This window comes from Alligator sinensis, unplaced genomic scaffold, assembly GCF_000455745.1.
Source record: "Alligator sinensis unplaced genomic scaffold, ASM45574v1 scaffold1055_1, whole genome shotgun sequence".
Lineage (NCBI taxonomy): Eukaryota > Metazoa > Chordata > Crocodylia > Alligatoridae > Alligator > Alligator sinensis.
The window spans coordinates 422,739-437,857 of NW_005842170.1; the positions used below are offsets into that span (position 1 = coordinate 422,739).

Consider the following 15,119-nt stretch of genomic DNA (forward strand, 5'->3'; position numbering starts at 1 on the left):
GTCATATACTGGCAATGTTTGCTAATCAAAAGTTGTTGGGAAATTCTGTTTATAATAGTATTATGGTAGCAATATTCCTTGCCCATTCATAGGTGTTACTCAACCCCCATTTTCCATTGCTTATAATTTTTTCAAAATAATCCTGCTCTTTAGAGTCTTTGGTGTATTTGGTCTTTGTTCAGCAGTTAATATTTTTGGAAGTTTCATAAAATCATTTAAGCCATTTTTGCATTATTGAAGCATGAAATAAAAACAGCTTTCACCTGTTTTTCAGTGAAATATTTTGAGCTTTGATAACTTAGTAGTTTTATTTTAAAATATCGGGTTAAATTGTGAACTTCTGATTTAGAAGTAATCCCTTTGGTGCATTTGGAGGATATTAAATTAGAAATAAAATCTTAAGGTTTTTTTTTTTTTAGATACCATACTGAACATGCATACTGCATTTGCTTCTACTGATTTTGCAATAATTCATAAGACTCTGGTGCTCTAAGCCTGTGGATATGAGTGCAGGATCATTCTTACAGTAACAAATTAACATCTGAGAGAATAATAGCTTGAAGCAGCCATGCCTACAAGCTTCTAATAAGCAGAGGGTCTTCACTAGTACAGCTATGCTGAATTTATGCCGTCAGAGCATTTGGTGCATCAACTTTCCATGTACCCTAGTACATGTTACTTTTAAGATGTGATTAAACAGTTAATCATTCTTAAGTAGTTACCTGGCCACATGTTCATGCAGTTAAGGGTGTGATAAAACAAGGCATAAGCCACAAGGTTATTACATATGTTACAAAATATGTGTAATAGCTTTGTGGCTGGTTCCTGTTGCCCCATTAATTGAACATGGCCAGGCTGACTAGGGCTCCCAGCCTCTACAGCGCATGGGAGCCTTTGACTCCCATGAGCTACCTGAGGCTGAGTGCCAATCAGCTGATTGCTGCTCCCGGCCTCAGGACTCATTGGAGTCAAAGGTTTCCAATGTGCCCTGGAGGCTGGGAACTGTGATCAGCTGCCATTCCTAGCTGCAGGGGCACATCAGAGATCTTGACTCCAAATGGGCCCCCTCAGCTGGAAGCAGCATCAGTTTGGGACTCCCAAACTTTGAGTACAGTTGAAGTCAAGGGCTTCACTTCACACTGCATAGCATAGCCTGGAGCTCAGCTCAAGTGATCTGTGTGCCCAGCCCCAGGAGCTTGCTACTTGCCAGTGAAGGGTTGTGGGGGATGGGGTGGAATCCTGACCTGACAGTATAGCATGAAGGGATCTGATGCTTGATCCCATAAGCAATCCTGCTATGCCAATGTGGCATGGTGTAACAGGGAACCAGAGACTCCTGCCACTTTAAGGGGATGCTGCAGTATCCTAAGCTTGCTGGGTAGCACTAGCAGATGAATTAGGGCTACCTGTAGTAAAGCAACCAGACCAGCATCAGCTGGGATAGGAACCACTTTTGAGGGGCGTTATACTAGTTGCTGCTGGAAGATATGTGGCTAAGGCAGGCATCTAGTCAGCCCAGAAGTGGAAGCTATGAGTAGCAGAGCTAAGCTACAGCAGGGAAAAGCAGGCTGATCATCGGGCCCAAAATGCAAGCCCTGGTGGGTGGTTGGAGAGCCACCTGACAGGAAGGGGTGGGACTTTGGAAGCACATAAGACCAGTGCCTGAGGCCAGGCAGTTAGTCTGACTGTGTAGGGAGTGGGAAAAGGAGCTCCTGAGCAGGATGGCTGTAGGAAAGGAACTGACCAGCAGTCAAGAAGTCCCTGACAACTGGAAGTAAAGAGGTAGGGGGCTTATAGCTTGCAGGGAAGTTATACCCAATGTGGAGAGAGCTTTTGTTACACAGCTAGTGGGTTTGCATTTAGATAGTGATTTAACAACTGGAGGATCAGATTATAGCTATGGGGGAGGTCTGGAGGCTATGTAGAGATGCCGGGCAGGGCAGGGCAGGGCACTCAGAAGTAGGCAGCATAGCTGGGAGCCAGGGACCTAGAGGGCTGGGGCTGGTGTGCTGTGATAGGCCAAGGCTGGGAGAGCTAAGGCCAGGGTCAGGCAGCCTACCCTGGTGTTAGAGACCCAGAGGGCTGTGGGCTGGTGTAGGATGAGGCTAAGAGAGGCAAGGCTGGTGGGAGCACTCTGGCTTGGGATCAGGGACACTGAGGGCAAAAGACTGGGGTCCTGGAAGCAGCCTGTCCTGGGGTCAGAGACCCAGGAGCATTGAGGGCTGAGAGAGGGCTATAGCTGCAGTGCAAGGGCCAGAGGCCCAGAAAATGGAGGGCTGAGGCTGGAGCAGGCCTAAGCCAAGAGGGTTGAACCCTGGGGAGGGATTAGGGACAGGGGCCCAGAAAAAGAGTGAGCTTTGCCAGAGCCATGGGCCTGGTGGGTTGACTGTAGTATGAATGGAAGCAGCCCAGCCTGGGTTCAGGGACCCAGAAGGCTGGGATAGCCCAGCCTGGGTTCAGGGACCCAGAAGCTACGCAAGGGTCAGGGGCCCAGAGGGCAGAAAGCTAAGGCTACAGTAGGGAAGCTAGAGCAAGTTTAAGCTGAGGAGTGGGGGATAAATCATGGAAGGGGGCTGAAGCCTAGGACAGCTGGAAGCTGTCTTGGGGGTCTTGAGATAAGAAAGCCTTGTTGGGCCAAGGGCTTAGTAGGCTAGGTAGATTGGTTGATTAACAGACAGGGCTGTTAGGCTCAGTTGACAATTTTAAGTAACACCTGTGAGGCATAGGTGTGGCTGTAGGACCATGAATAGCCCTTAAGGTAGCGGGTCCCCTGAGGTACTAATGGGGCTAGAAGGGGACCCCCACTTAGGGCTTGAAGGACAGGATTGGGGGTCAGTTGGGTACAGGAGGGACCCACTGGCCAAAGCAGGGTAGGGCTTGCTTTGGGACCCTGGGGCCATGGACTTCAGTCCTTTATAGCCACTGTCTTTGAACTTTAAATTCTTGTGTAATGGCATTTCTGTGTTGCTCATTATTGTAGCACCTCATTGTCTAGTGTAGGAGTCAGCAACTTATGGCCTGTGGCCTGGATTCAGCCTGTAAACAGTTGGGTATGGCCCAGGGGATTAGGTGGCATGCTGCTGTTCTGAGCCACCTAATACTTCCAGTCCACTTCTGGGTTCACCACTGAGCACATGGGGCTGGGGGGGGGGCTGCGCTCCTGTGGGACATTCTGAGCCACTGGACCCTTCGAAGCACCCTTCTCCACAGCCCTCTCTCTGCTGGGCTCTCCTGCCTGTGCTTACTTTTGTTGCAGAGGGGCTAGGGCCCTGCAGCAAGGTAAGTGCAAGTGGCGTGGGCTATCCAAGGGAGTGGAGACTTTTGGGCCACAGCAGAGAGCTGGGTTGCAAGCTCTGGCCTGGGACATGCTAGGCTTTGAGTAATGTTACCATGCTTGAGAAATGTGGAAGAATTAAGTAGGCAGAAGAGTGGTTCTCAACTGGGGTGCCGCAGCAGCAGCCAGGTAAAACTGCCCTCAGTGCACTCCTGTCATATTAGGGCTCTGATCAGCCTCAAGCAGGCAGGAGCTGGGTGATTGTAGCCCTCCCCCACAAGTCCAGCCCCTCCTGAAAGAGGTGTGCAGGACAGTTCCATCCATGTACCTCTATTTCCTAGAGCATAGAGGGGGCTGGACAGTAGGGCCGTACGAAGCTTTGGTCCCTGATTCGATTCGGTGGAGATTTGGCCCAATTTGGTGGCTGAATCTCCAAATCTGAATCAAATTAGGAGACCCTTTAATCTCTCCAAATCAAATCGGAACCCTCTGAATCGATTTGGAGAGATTCGGAAAGGTTCTACGATTTGGACACAAGACTCAGCTTTAAATGTTTTTCTACATACCTCAAGGTACCAGGTGGCTCGTGAATGCTGAGATGGTGGGGCAGATGGAACATCCCACAGGAGCATGGGGGGGTTCCCAGCATGCTTGGCAGCAAACCCAGAAGTGGACCAGAAGCACTTCTGGTCCACTTCCGGGTCTGCCTCAGAGCATGCATAGCAGCTCCTCTGCAGCTTGGTGACTGGTGCCTCCTGGGCCTGGGGGGCACCTGGGGTCCCCCCCCTGCAGCCAATCACTGATCTGAGGTGGTGCGGGGGGCCCCCCTGCATGCTGGGTGGCGGACCCAGAAGTGGGCTGGAAATACTTCCAGTCCATTTCTGGGTTCACTGCCAAGCATGTGGGTGGCCCCCCTGTGGTCCTGGGGGATGCTCCATCCACCCCATTATCACAGCATTCACGAGACAAGCCTAGTATCCTGAGGTACGTAGAAAAAACATTTAAAGCTGTGTCTATGGCCGAATTGCTGATTCTGCGAATTAGCATCTATTCTTCAAATTCGGCCAAATTGAATCGGACAGGGATCCGAATCAATGAATTGTATCGCTGTCTCCAATTCGTGCCGAATCCAAATCGAATACGGCCCGTTTCACATACCCCTACTGGACATCACAAGGCAGCTCCTTCCTGTTTTAGGATGATCATCAGAGTCCTAACTCGGCAGTGCTGTGCATGTGTGCAGAAAGTGCATGGGGCATCTTTATCTGGAAGTAGCAACAAATTGAGAGAGCCCCAGCTGTGGTTCAAAATGTGGCGGAGGGGTGCCCTGACTGAAAAGATTGGGAACCACTGGTCTAAAGGCTTAAGCTCTTAGTTTTTTTTTTTCTGGTAGTAGATAAAAATCAATGTTGGTAAGCATTGATACTGGCCTTTAATGGTGTGAATTCAGGACATATTAGAGATAATATCTTTTGCTGTGTTCAGGAGAAAATGTAAGTCAGCATGGTGCCCTAATGGTTGGCTCCATAGCTTACTCCAGCTTAAAAATAGGGATGAGAGTAAGTGGGTCACTAACGGAGTGAAAGAACAGAACTGGGCAAGGACTTCTCCAACCACTCATGTCCCTGCCAGAACATGATTTGAATCATAATGGGGGAAAAAATGTGTTGTTTGTAACAAATGTTGTTGTTGTTGGGTTTTTTTGGGGTTTTTGTTTTGTTTTTTTACAGATTTCGAGTGTTTCATCAGCATTGCTTCAAATGCTTAAGTATCACACCTATTTAGAGGCGTGATTTGTAATCACTAGATGGCAATGCTAGTGATGTAAAACATATTCTGGACAATGGGAACCAGAAAATGTCTAGTAGCTCTCTAGATTAACAGAACCCAGTTACTTTTATAGGTCAGAATTCAATTTGCAGTCTTGCTTGAAACTTAACAGGACTCTTACTGTGCATTTACAGAAAGGTTTCAGTTTGATTATACATTGAAAATGCTCTCTACAAAGAAACATTTCCCTACTCAAAGATCACAGACCTTTTTTTCAAGAATTATCACTACACTGATCTTTTTTTTTTTTAAATCTTTCTACTGTTTATTACAAAGGTTTTACAAAATATCTTTACATGATATAATTCTAATACTTGTATTTTTTTTTGTTCAACAAAAAAGAATTGAGCTATGATTAAGCATTCAAACTAGAGATTTCACTTCACTTTTGGAGATGTGCTGGGAGTTTTAAATATAGCCCACGTAAAATCAGTTATGGATAGTATTGACAAGACTAAGAGAAGCAAAACCAAATAAAAAAAAAAAAATGACATTTTGTCCTTCAGGTATGTGAATGCAAATTCTATATTTATTTTTTCTGATCTCTACTACTCTCTAATCTTATCAAATACACATTCACATATTCTGAGACAGTCTGATAAAGTAGCTTGATACAAACAAGTTGTATTAGATTTTGTAAAGCACATTTCCCCTAGTAAATCCAATTTCACAATTCTTTCTGGTGACATATTAGCCATTTCTTAATATATAAAATTTTATTTGAATATTTTAACCATTGAAGACAATTGGGCTCCACAGCAAAATGTAGCATAATGAAACCACATTGTACATTATCTTCCTCCAGAAAACACTCTTTATTGGTAGTATATTTAATGTTTTACAGTGTGCCCCTATTTTATTCTCTTATGGCACAGATAACTAACCTTCACCAGTAAACACTGTACTTACCAATTACCTGTCCTCATGCTGCTTATCAACACTTGCAGTCAGCTTCCGATATCACTGTTTGTATCTGAATGGAGGTGCCTCAAGGTTCATAAATCTGTATGTGGTAGTATGGGTTCTCTAACAGCAATTCATTTTAATTACGTGTGACATAAAGAGACCACCTACAGATGAGACAATACAGCTGTAAGATTCTCAAGGTTACTATAGGGAATACTTCACAACTGAAGTATGTTTTCCCAGAGGAGTTCTTCTACCATTTGATTTAATTTTTAATTTTTACATTTTAATCAAAAATAGATCAAATGGTGGTGTTATCTCCTGGGAAACATACTTAAGATATGAAGCAGTTCGTGTTCCTTTCAAATATGTAAAGCTGCCATTTATGTATAACTCATGAATGACACCCTGTGTTGCAAGTAAATATCATGTGGTGATTTCTATATAGTTTTTGTAACAGCACCATAATTGCACAAATGCATATCACCACACCTGGTGCCACAAAACAAGCGTCATTATTAAGCAGCATCAGTGCCAGAGGCTGATACAATATATGTTTGATCATAAATAGGATCAATCAACAGTTATAGGACCTGTGTAGCCAAACTTCAGCATAACAGGTTTCCTTCCTCATATGGCCAGACATCAAACAAAACTTTACATAGGCTGTCTAGAAGGCCACAACTATAATTTGAAAAATCAGATTTGGGAAGTACTATTTATTATGAAATAACAAAGACCACAGGCTAATATTTTCAAATTTGGGTGTCACAAGCCTATGTACTTCATTCATGTGTAGGCCACTCATCATTCACAGCCTGGTTTTCAAAGATTCTTGGCCCCGCTTCCTATCTCTCAAGCTAGCAGCTGGAAGGTTCCTCTTTCACAGCCACTGGCTCCAGCTCTACCCAAGGGGCCGTTTCCAAGCCATTTCTAAATGCCCCTGTAGCTCTCTTTGGAAAAGGCTTACGAAGTCACTGCCATTAATCTATTACATTCAGGCTGAACAGTTGTGTGAAATATGTCACAGATGTAGCTACATGATCTGTTTAATGGGAGAATGACACCAGTCAAGGCGAAAGTCTTTAGGGGCTCAGAACAAAAATGAGCATGTGGGAGCACAAACTATTTGTAACTATTTCTTCACTGTCTTAAAAAAATTGCTTACTAGGCTTCTGAGCATGCAGATTTTCTAATTATTTTAAAGAGAACTTATTTGCTCTTGTTAGGCTTTTTTTTATCCTTCTATCATATCCTGAATTATTTTCAAATATTCCAATCTTTAATTCCTTCTTTTAATACACAAATCTGTCCATCCTTCCCATAATGTGCTAGTGTTGGTTATACTGTAAGAATTGCCTGCCTATCAAGACATTTGAGAGAGAGAGAGGATTTTCTCCCCATAATCAATTAATTTCCATCTGATGAAAAACATAGGAGTTGAGATTTTTCAAACAGAACAGAAGATTTAACTTCAAAATTTCCATTAAAGATTTCAGCCAGGAAGTTTGCCAATTTATGCATTACGTACTGGATTATTTTCTCTTTTTTTTTTTTTTTTTAAAGTTATTTTTCATATGTTAAGTTCCAAAGCAGAATAACTACAAAGATGGCAATAAATCTGTGCCTTTGAATGTTAGGTTCAGGTCATAAAATAACCATGATTAGATGGAAATACTAATTTAGGTTTGATTACTGGTGCGGCTCAAACATCAGTAGCAATCTTTCAAAAAAGAAAAAAATCGCCTGCGGTGTGAAGCCAGTTGCAAAAAGGCCTGGAAAATTAAGCAAGCCAGAATATTAGCATGAGCTTGGCTTTGCCTGCATGTTGCTGCCTTTAGCTTGCCACTAAAAATTGTGGCTGCACCAAAATTGGTGGTTGTGTTGCCCAAGAGACCATAACAAGTCATTATTCTGGAAGCCCGGTATATTCGACAAGGAGACGCAGTGGATCTTAGAACACAAAACTTTGCTACAAGAGCAATGTTTGCTTTTCTCTTTCTTCCCTGGTTTTCAGCTATGCAGAGCTTTGAATAACTGGGGAAGAGGGAGAGCTCCAAAATAGGAAAGAGGGTCCAATACTTGTGGTGTTGAGTGTGTGAAAGAGCAAGACTGAGAATCCTGAACTTTTGCTAATATACATGTTGGCAAGCATCCCCTAAACTTGAGTTGTCTTGGCTACTCATACTTTTTCAAGCATGATTTAAACAAAATACCTTTATGGGCTAAGTTTTGTCATTTGAGTCTTGATTCCAACTTTAAACAGGTGAATAGTACACAATTTCATTGGTTTTCTTTTTAGAATGAGTGCTGTAAAATTATAGTACCTGCTACATTTACCAGAACACTGGAAACCTGATCTGCCCTGTAGTCTGTCAGAGCTGTGTCTTGCCAACGTTTGTATGTAGAAATCCGTTCATTTCAATGGGACTTTTAAGAGACTCCTAATGTTAAATTGCTATTCACAAACTTAAAATTAGAAAATAATGTAAATCTAGCAGCACCCCCGCCCCGGTCTACCATTATGACTCTTGGCCAATTGATTTGACCAGTCCTGGCCAGTTGACTTGATCATGTGACTCCTGGCCAATTCATTTAGATTGATAACTGCAATTAGTCTACTGGCTTAGGGTAACTGCCAAACAGTGATATGTTTGTTAACATTAGGGTTGCTTTTGTTTGCATATAAAATTATGTAGAGTAATTTTAAAGCCTGACTACTGTTCAGGTTTCAAATATTTTATAGTTTGAAAGCTATTCAGCAGTACACATTTCTTAGTTTCAGGGACAAATCCAAAAAGTGAAAGTTTCTCCCATTTTCTACATCCTGGAATCTAAAGACATGGACAGACAAATCAGTTACTGCAAGATAAAAGGGGACAGGCCTTCACCATGTGTCAGCTGCTTGGTGGCAACTGCCCATTTACACAATCTTTCCTCACGGTAGATGGGGATATGGCACCTGCCTACACCAATAACATCTGCATTAGGTAAACAAAAATATTTCTATCACAAAAGAAATAAACAGTTAGTTTCATACTTTGAAGTAAGTCAAGGTGGTGTTTAATGCTACTGCTCTTAAGTTACAATTTACAAAATCCAAAGTTAAAACCCATCATAGTTGTATCAGTTTATCTGCATTAAAAACAGTAACCAAAGCAGTATTATACACATGTAAATAAAGCACCACTCCAAAAGTGTTTGTATACAAAAGCATAAACATTAGGAAATATAAAACACGCATCTAGAATTCATCAATAAAAGCAAAATGTTAGTCATAGAAAAGAGTGAAGAAAATTCCTCAAAGAATAATTTTTGTGGTCCTAGTGCAACTCTAAGTCTACTCAAGAGAATTTTCACCTGTCCAAATCTGTATTGCATTCATGTATGTCCAGTATTTCTACTTTACCGTTATAACTGATGGCAAGCCTAGAATGGGTGACAAATGCAATATACTCTTTAGAAAATCATTATTGTTAGTTTTTAAATATATTAAAAGAACTGGCTTTCATATGACTTTTTATGCTGTCTTGTTTATACCTGTTCCCTACTTCAGTAGGAAAATCATTCAAAATTATTTTAGCATGTACCCACAGTTGAAAACAGCCCAGAATTTCCAGATATGGATATGAGCATCCATCACTCAGTTTTTTTGCAGTAGGAATTTGCATATTTTCTAGTTCATGAAAATCAAGGGAAGATGACATTGTTCTCAGTAGAAGGACCAGTCCAAGACATTATGTGGTATCTTCATAATTAGTAACAGTGGTCATATGACAATGGGCAAAGAAAGAAGCAGCAGAGATGCATAGGGGATAATATCTTGGCCTTAGTGAAGTAAGTGGGGATTTGTCACTGAATTCAATGGCAGTAGCATCAGGCTAACAAAAAGCTGCTTAACAATATTGGGCATTTCACATGATTAAGGATACCATTTGCAGGAGGGTGTCAAGCGTATAGCCCGCTGGGCCAGATCTAACTCACAAGGCAGCTAGTAGGCCGTGGCATGCTGGGGAACATGGCTCTTAGGCTCTAGTGGATAAGGTGATTGGCAGCAGGAGGGTGAGGACTGATACAGCTCTGGTTTGCCTGTTGCCATTGCAGTGGCCCCAGTTCTTGGCCACCGGCCCCACTGTGGCATGGGGCATGCAGGGGCAGTAGCAACTATGGCTATGGCACAGGGCATGCAGCAGGAGCTGGAGCCGAGTTGTGTGTCCTATACTGGAACTGCCTCTCTTTGTGCTGGGTCAAAGCCAGAGCTACTACTACCATGTGGACTGTGGCCCAGGGTGCAAGGTAAGTTTGACACCCTGGTACAGAATACTTGATGCAAATCCAAGTGTATTCCCAGAATATCAGTAACATATAGCCAAGTTCACTTCAGGGCTTTACATCAGTATTTCAAGAGCTCAACACCATAAATGGTAGGAAGTCACCACAATTAGATTCTTACCCCTCCCTCCTAAAATGTTACATCCCAGAAGCTTTTTTTTTTCATTTTTCTGTAAGTTGCATTAAGAAAAATAGTACCTGAGAGTTTGCCAGTAGTTGCCATTACAAAGCTGGGAAGAACACACTTGCCACATGTGAATTACTTTAATTCTCAAATTTGGTCTCGTCTTGAGTAGTGAAGAAACTATCTAATTTGCAGTATAGACACCAATCTTAATTAAAAGCAGAAAGAGTATTTAGTGTCATACTGATAGCTGATACAGGGTACTGTTAGTTCCCTTTTGCTTTTGGAGACTATAAGAGTAGAATGTCAATTGTAGATGGGCCCAGATAATCTGGAATTACCAGCAATTTCAGCATGATTGTAGTATTTGGTATTCAAGGTTTAGCTAAGAGAAGAAAAGAAATTAGGTAAAGCCCAGAACTCAAGCATTAGAGAAATTAGTTGGGAAAGAAGATGGAGAAGAAAAAGTTAAAATGATGATTCTCACTGGGATGGAGTAGCAAGGTGTCAACAGAAATCTATTAATGACTCTAACAAATGGAAGAAAAACTGTATCTTGCATCTTCTAAATTCTCTTTACCAAACTTTTTATACAGCTATTGCTTATTTTACAGCAAACACATTATAGGATGTGGTGAAGATGGTAATAACTGGTTGAATATTTTTTAGTTTTTCCCCAAAATAATTTACCTTATTTAGCCCTTCTTAGGTAAGATGTGATAGTGGTGAATTATTAAGAGGTCTTAATTGTCCAATCTGTTAAAAATATTACTTCCAGTCCACTTAACATAGTGTATTCTCAAAGTGGATTAGATTAGTTAGTAACTGTCAGTCACTTAGCTAGGTGAACTGAGATATTTTTCTTCTAAATAACAATATTAAAGCAAAGGAAGAAATCACATACAGTATCCATATACAGTGCAAGAGGTAACTGACAATAAGCTATTTTAAAAAAAACCAGATTTCTCCCATTTAACACATAAACACATTTCTAGTCTAGCAATACAGACAGACATGTTCCCAAGTGTTTTAAAAAAGGTGGTGCTGAACTGCTATAACACATTCTCACAATCTTTTCCTGTAGCAGAACCAAGACTGCTTTTGTCCTATACTCTTTTTTGGTTATATGTGCCTTTTGCCATATCTTTTCTTTGGTTATACACTGTTAGACTCATTATTAATTGTCTTGCATTTTATTTAATAAAACATAAGAGGGTTCAAGTTGCTGTATAATAACTACATTTTTCAGATACTACTGGCTTTGTACTTTTAGCCATTTACTTGAATTACTACTTCAGAGAAACTTGTGCCCAGTCATGCTTTATTTTGCTTGTAATATTATCTATATTTTTAAAACTAAAACTTGGGAAATTTTATAAGAATGAATCACTACTAAAGTATGCCTCTTTCTGCTATGGTAATTACTTCATAAATTAGGGGCAATTTTTTTTTTCCCCATTTAAAAAAAAAAAAATGTATTTAAAAGCATTGATGTCAGTAGATGAGAACTTGTGCACTCATTCTATCCCTTTAATAAGAAAATACCCCCTTGCAGCTAGGTCTAAAGCTTGCATCCACATCCAGGGAAAAATGCAATGTCAAGAGAAATCATGCTAGCAGTACCCATACACCCTTTAAGGCTGCTGTGGCTCTGAAAGATTCCAGCTTTTAATAGATGTACTGTTTTTATGAATGAAGATCTTTTTAAAATGTTTGAAAAAATCCACACTGAAAGATTTCTTTTTTAACATCACCTGAAACTTGCACTGATGTGGAGGAAATTTCCTAAAAAAACGATAGGCAATCATGCCACTAAAGGGTAGGTCTGCTTTATAGATTTGCCTTCTATCTTTTTGATATCTGTATGCTATCAATTTATTTAAGAAAATGTTTTTTCTTAGAAACAGCCAACCCTTTGCCAGCCACAACTCTCCCCACTACAATTCAGGGAGCAGCAGCGAGGGGCATCGGCTGAGCATTCTGTGCTCTCATAATCCTTGGATGCATATCAGCCCTTAGAGGCCTGTTGCCAGCCTAGTGTGGCTTTAGGGCTGCTGTTTTAAATTGCTCTGGGAATTGAACTGGCTCCTGACTGTTCCCATTAGTAGGGAGGTGGAAAGCTGTAATGCCCACAATGTCCTATGAACTATTTGGGTCCTTCAGCGAATGTAGCTAAGGCTCTGATCCAGAATCTTTGTTGTTTGTTTGGGGATAAATTGTGCCTGGATGCTTAAAGGAAGCACTCCCTTGAGCAGCCTCTGGGCACAACCAGTGTCTCCAAATTAAAAGTTTGTGCTCCCTGTGTACCTACCAGAGCATGCATTATAGAAGAAGTGTGGTCATGTCTATCTGCCTTTGACGTACTAGCCCAGCTCCTGATCTTCCAAGAAATGGTCTATCTTTTGATTCCCCATCCTTCAACTGAAGCTCCATGTTGCCCTCACACTGTAATGGCACAACAGTAGACAGCTGAATTTTGGTTACTGATTCATTTTAGAAGATTATTACAATCTCAATCTGTGGCAGTAATAATAACTATTATTATTATTATTATTATTAAACAATGATTATTAAACAACTATTTTTATTGTGCATCTTACTAACATGTTCAAGCTAAGATGCTTTATGGCATTTTAAAAGGCACAAATTCTAATGCTGTCCCATGCCAGACTACAACAGGAAAGCAAATCAGTCCTCACGAGTTGGGTTCAAGGAGTGGCAGGCTGGTTGTATCCTTGACAGTTCTGAGCAGGCACTGCCTGCAGCAAGTAATGGCATTCAACTTTTAACTATGGAATATTGTGAAAATAACACTAACTTTTCTTATAACATTTCTCTCACCTGGACATCTGTGTATGTAGAACTGTATTGTCCATCAACATGGAAAGTTTTAAAAACAGGGTACCTGGATGCATGTAAAATAAACAAATGCAAGCACAGGAACAGAATCTGTGTATTCAAAGAGCCCTCCCTTTAGGTGCCCTTGCTTGAGGCAGAGCTACAAATGAAATCCCTCATCTATGTGCAAGAACTACTCCCTACTAGTACCTATAAAACTATCCAAACAGGATAGAAAATGCTTCAGCAAGACTCTTTACAGAAGTTAGGGTTTACAGGGTTGGACAAAAAGCTTGACTAGCAGGAAGTTTTTCCTAAAAACCTGAATCAGTCCTATTTTCACAATTTTTTCTTTACTCATTACTAACACGATAAAGATTAGGAGGAAAACCTTGACTGAGTGAGAGGCACGGGGGAGAAAGATCAAAATGGAAGCAATCTTGAATTAAAAACATTTTTCCAATGTAAAAACCAAGGAATAAGGTATTGTACACCAAAAATATATAAAAAAATCTTCCTGTATAACAAATCTAAATCCATGCTCTTAATTGAATGGGTGTGTACAGAAATCCAGCTGTACAGCATTTACACTTCCTTTTTCCTACAGGTTAAAAAAGTTACTATTGCTGATTTGCAATCTCTCATCTTCTAGAAGTCCAGAATATGGTTAAAGTGCCCCTGAAATGACAAAATTCACAAGTCACAAAACAATAAGTTTACTTAAAAATGGTGGTAACATTTGTTTTTGAGTGTGCTCTTTGTCATAGATGAAAAACCATTAGTTAAACTAGAAAGATCTCATCTTGATTATGTGAATAACATAGCAAACAACTTATTGATACAAAAAATCGAGGCATTTTTCTATGTAATTTGTATGGGAAACATTGCCCTGTTTTGGATAACAGAGTTTCAGATGCCTGATTTAAAAATATAAACATGCAAGAAGAAAACAAGGGAACCGTATACAATATACTGATAACTTTTACATCACAATGGTAACTGTAACATGTTAGAGATGTTCCCATTTTGATTTAAACATAAAATATTTAACATGTGCTGAGTAGAATGAGGATTTATTTTCTGGTTGAGAAGTTTTCTTTGAAACTAACTTGTGTATTTTTATTTATTTATATTACATATTTAAATGAGAATAAATGCATTATTGGTGTGTGCATAGTCTACAAATAGATCAAATAATAGGGCTGTGCAAACATTCAGGTGGTGATTCGATTCAGAGGAGATTTGGCCCGATTCGGTGGCCAAATCTCCGAATCCAAATCAAATCGGGACCAATTTAAAGGCCCAAATCGATTCAAAGCTCTCTGAATCTTCAGAAAAGCTTTGGAGAGCTTTGATTCAGGCAGTCCCTGGTGGCTGCAGCAGGGTGCTGCACCTGACTCCAGTTGATAAATAGGGGCTGGGGAGTGGGGGTTGGAGGAAGGAGTGTTGGGGAAAGGAGGGGGAGACCATGGGGGGACCCCTGCCTACCCTCCCCTCCCCCCCCAGCTCAGTGCTTAAAAAAAAAAAAAAAAAAAAAAAAAAAAAAAAAAAAGCTCGGCCCCTCCGGTGATCCCCTTTGCCCCACCCTGCATGGGGGGGCTTGTCATAAGCCCCCGCAACCCTCTCCCCACTCCCCCAGCCCCCCCACGGGTGCCCTGCCCGGGCCAGCTCTGGCCCTTTAAGGAAAAACAAAAGCCAAGAAAAGTCCCGGGACTCACCATTCCTGCAGTGCACTTGGGGCTTCAGGGCTCGTGTAGAGCCCCCCACATGGTGCAGGGCAGTGGGGGTCACCCCCCGCCAGCAGGAGCGGTGAGT

The 15,119-nt window shown here is 41.3% G+C and overlaps 1 long non-coding RNA gene across 1 annotated transcript in view; it reads right to left on the reverse strand.

Annotated features, from left to right (window-relative positions):
- Positions 1-8,796: 8,796 nt before the first annotated feature.
- LOC102385513 overlaps positions 8,797-15,119 on the reverse strand; it is a 19,555-nt gene continuing 13,232 nt past the window's right edge. Inside the window, exon 4 of the long non-coding RNA XR_324115.3 lies at positions 8,797-13,982. This is a non-coding gene — a long non-coding RNA (uncharacterized LOC102385513). The remainder of the gene's footprint in view (positions 13,983-15,119) is intronic.